This window comes from Magnolia sinica, chromosome 12 (assembly GCF_029962835.1).
Source record: "Magnolia sinica isolate HGM2019 chromosome 12, MsV1, whole genome shotgun sequence".
Classification (NCBI taxonomy): domain Eukaryota; kingdom Viridiplantae; phylum Streptophyta; class Magnoliopsida; order Magnoliales; family Magnoliaceae; genus Magnolia; species Magnolia sinica.
In genome coordinates this window covers 20361521-20366616 of record NC_080584.1, presented here as the reverse complement: position 1 = coordinate 20366616, position 5096 = coordinate 20361521, and positions in this window count along the sequence as shown.

Sequence of the window (5096 nt, the reverse complement as noted above, 5' to 3'; positions counted from 1 at the left end):
AACAAAGGGAGCATTCTCTATTTATTTGAGTGTCTTTGTGTAAACATGTGTAGGTGAAATCTGACCCAACTTTGAATGTTTCTTGTTGTTTAGGTGGGACATTAATGCCATAGAAGGGCTCCCAGAATACATGAAGATATGTTTTTTAGCTCTCTACAACTCTGTGAATGAAATTTCTTATGACGTACTAAAAGAACACGGTTGGGATGTCATTCCATACTTGCAGAAATCGGTATGGTTTATTTTTTCTATGGTTTTGTATAAATCATTAATATCTACTTTGTACTGTTAATAAGTTTTCTAATAATTTAGATAATTTTCGTTTAATGTAGTAGGCCGATTTATGTAAATCATACTTGGTGGAAGCAAAATGGTACTATAGTGGATATACACCGACCCTTGATGAATATCTCAACAATGGATGGGTTTCAATATCAGGGCCAGTCATTCTAGTTCATGTTTATGTCTCTACAAAACAAATGATAACAAAGGAGGAATTAGAGTGCATACGGAGATATCCAAATATCCTGCATTGGTCATCGATGATTCTTTGACTTAGTGATGATATGGGAACTTCAACAGTATGGATGCTATGCTTTCTTTAGAACTCGTTTATTTGTTTGTTTTTTTTCCCCTTTTAATTTATCCTATAATTTATTGACTGTGGTAGAGTAATTCTTCTAGAACACTCATTGCAAAGTCCATGGCTTAATTTTTTTCACTTATAGATGGTCCTATCCATCTAATGTAAATGGTCAATAAATATTATGCCCTATGTAAACTTAATATTGTGGAAATGAAGAGGATCGAACTATGCATTGCATATGGTGATTAAATAATTGAATTGAAATCATACTTAATTGGGAAGAGCTAACATGTGGTGGGCCCCCACCTCCTTGCCTGAGCGGCTTTTTCCCTTGTGTGTCCTTCTTCCTCTATTCATTTTCTGGGAGATTTGTCTGGAAAGGAATAGGACAAAATTCGATAACACCATCTTCTCTTCAAATTTGGTTATTTCTCGGGTTCATCGCTGGATTGAGATGATTGGCCCATCTCTCCCCCTTCAACGATCCCTCAATAAGTTATCTAGCTCGCTCCTCGTGCAGCTGCGAATTGCCACTCCTTCTTCCAAGATTCCCTCCCCTCGTGTGGTTAAATGGAGCTCTCTCTCTCTCTCTCTCTCTCTCTCTCTCTCTCTCTCTCTCTTTCACTACAGATCTATGATATTATAACTTTTATGATAATTTATTTAATTTGAGAACTCTGTTTTGTCGTTGTGGTTTTATTCATTCTTTTGGTGAGTGATTTTGTGCCATGTGAAGTATTTTCGCACAAACTTCTTTCTGACTATCATTTGTTTATTGTAATTAAGGAGTATCTAAGCAATCCTGTGCAAGTAAAGGTGGGAAAAGTAAGTAGCCCGAAAGCAAACATATCTCAGATTTTGGAGAAGGTTACTGAAAGCGAGAAGGTTAACTTATCTGGAAACTTATGTGAAAAGTAACATAAGCTTGAAATTTTATTTTCTGAATTAGTGCTTGAATATTAATAATCGTATTTGTAAGTTAGATAATTAGCTACTCGTTTGAGGATGATGAATGTTTCAATTTCTTAGATGGATGATGAATGTATTTGCGAATGTAAATGAAAATAAAGAACTTTTAATATATATATATATATATATATATATATATATATGTTATCAATGGAGGATACCTTGTTTAGGGGGACATGAAATTCTTGTAGCTTATGGTATGGTGCCCTGATATTGGTTGCATGTTACTAGTATGTAGTAGATAATACTAGGTTCAATAGTAGAAAATACTAGAGAATACCTAAACCCGATCCGGACCCGAAACCGAACTTGATTCCCTAAACCTAGACCTAAACCTATAGCTTAAACCTAAACCTAAACCTAAACCTATGACCTATAACCTAAACCTAAAACCTAAACCTAAACCTAAACCTAAACCCAAACCTAAACACGATCCCGAACCTGAACCCAATTTCCCAAACCTAAACCTAAACCTTAACCTATTCTAAATTCCCTAAACTATAGCTTATAACCTAAACCTAAACCTAAACCTATAATCTTAACCTAAACCAAAACCTATGACCTAAACCTTAACCTATAACCTATAACATAACCTTAACCTAAACCTAAACCTAAAACCTAAACATTAACCTATAACCTATAACCTAAACCTAAACCTAAACCTAAAACTTAAATGTATTCTCAAATCCCTAAACCTAAACCTAATCTTAATCTCAACTCCCTAACCTAAACCTAAACCTAAACTTGAAAACCCAAACCTAAACCCGATCCCGAACCCGAACCCGATTTCCTAAACCTAAACCTTAACCTATTCTCAATTCCCTAAACCTATAGCTTATAACCTAAACCTAAACCTTAACCTAAACCTACACCTAATCCTAATCTCAACTCCCTAAACTAAACTTAAACTCGATCCCGAACCCGAACCCGATTTCCTAAACCTAAACATTAACCTATTCTCAATTCCCTAAACCTATAGCTTATAACCTAAACCTAAACCTAAACCTATAACCTATAACCTAAACCTAAACCTAAAACCTAAATGTATTCTCAAATCTGTAAACCAAAACCTACAGCTAATCCTAATCTCAACTCCCTAACCTAAACCTAAACCTAAACCTAAACTTGAAAACCCAAACCTAAACCTGATCCCGAACCCGAACCCGATTTCCTAAACCTAAACCTTAACCTATTCTCAATTCCCTAAACCTTAACCTATAACCTAACCTAAACCTAAACCTATAACCTGCACTTATAACCTAAACCTAAGCCTAAAACCTAAACCTAAACCTAAAACCGAAATGTATTCTCAAATCCTTAAACCTAAACCTACACATAATCCTAATCTCAACTCCCTAACCTAAACTTAAACCTAAACTTGAAAACCTAAACCTAAACCCGATCCCGAACCCGGACCCGATTTCCTAAACCTAAACCTTAACCTATTCTCAATTCCCTAAACCTTAACCTATAACCTAACCTAAACGTAAACCTATAACCTGCACTTATAACCTAAACCTAAACCTAAACCTCTAACCTATAACCTAAACCTAAACCTAAAACCTAATGTATTCTCAAATCCATAAACCTAAACATACACCTAAACCTAAACTTGAAAACCCAAACCTAAACCTAATCCTGAACCCGAACCCGATTTCCTAAACCTAAGCCTTAACCAATTCTCAATTCGCTAAACCTATAGCTTATAACCTTGACCTAAACCTAAACTTATAACCTATAACCTAAACCTAAACCTAAAACCTAAGTGTATTCTCAAATCCCTAAACCTAAACCTACACCTAATCCTAATCTCAAGTCCCCAACCTAAACTTAAACCTAAACTTGAAAACCCAAACCTAAACCCGAACCCGAACCAGATTTCCTAAACCTAAACATTAACCTATTCTCAATTCCTTAAACCTATAACTTATAACCTAAACCTAAACCTAAACCTAAACTTTAACCTATAACCTATAACCTATAACCTAAACCTAAACCTAAAACCTAAATGTATTCTCAAATCCCTAAACCTAAACCTACACCTAATCCTAATCTCAACTCCCTAACCTAAACCTAAACCTAAACTTGAAAACCCAAACCTAAACCCGATCCCGAACCCGAACCCGATTTCTTAAACCTAAACCTTAACCTATTCTCAATTCCCTAAACCTATAGCTTATAAACTAAACCTAAACCTTGACCTAAACTTAAACCTATAACCTATAACCTAAACCAAACCTATAAGCTAAACTCGAACCCATTCTCAAATCCCAAAACCTACAACCTAAACCTAAACCTTAACCTATAACCTATAACCTATAACCTAAACCAAAACCTATAACTAAAACCAAAACCAAAACCTATAACCCAAACCCGAACCCGAACCCGAACCCGAACCCGGATTCCTAAACCTTAACCTAAACATATAACCTATAACCTATAACTTAAGCCTATACCTAAACCTAAAACCTTACTTATAACCTAAAACTATTCTCAAATCCTTAAACTTTAACCTATAACCTAACCTAAACCTATACTTATAACATAAAACTATTCCCAAATGCCAAAACCTATAACCTTAACCTAACCTTTCCCTAAACCTATAACCTAAACTCAATTCCCTAAACCTAAACCTATAACCTTAACTCAAATCCCTAAACTTAACCTATAACCCAACCTAAACCTATACCTATAACCTAAAACTATTCTCAAATCCCAAAACCTGTAACCTAAACCCGAATCCAAACCCGAACCCAAATTCCTAAACCTTAACCTAAACATATAACCTATAACCTATAACTTAAGCCTATAACTTAAACCTATAACCTAATCCTACCTGTAACCTAAACTCAAATCCCTAAACCTTAACTCAAATCCGTAAACCTTAACCTATAACCCAACCTAAACCTATACTTATAACCTAAAACTATTCTCAAATCCCAAAACCTATAACCTAAACCCGAATCCAAACCCGAGCCCGAACCCGAATTCCTAAACCTTAACCTAAACATATAACCTATAACCTAAGCCTATACCTAAACCTAAAACCTAAAGCTAAACCTAAACCTATAACTTAAACCTAAACTCAAATCCCTAAACCTTAACTTAAACCTAAACTTATAACCTTAACCTAAACCTATTCTCAAATCCCAAAACCTATAACCTAAACCTAAACCTTAATCTCTAACCTAAACCTTAACCTAAACTTATAACCTAAACTCAATTCCCTAAACCTAAACCTATATATAAAACCTAAACCTACACCTAAACCTACACTTATAACCTAAACCTATTCTTATAACCTAAACCTATTCTCAAATCCGAAAACCTATAACCAAAACCTAAACCTAAACCTTAACCTCTAACCTAAACCTTAACCTAAACTTATAACCTAAACTCAATTTCCTAAACTTAAACCTATAACCTTAACCTAAACATAAAACCTAAACCTAAACCTATACTTATAACCTAAACCTATTCTTATAACCTAAACCTATTCTTATAACCTAAACCTATTCTCAAATCCCAAAACCTATAACCT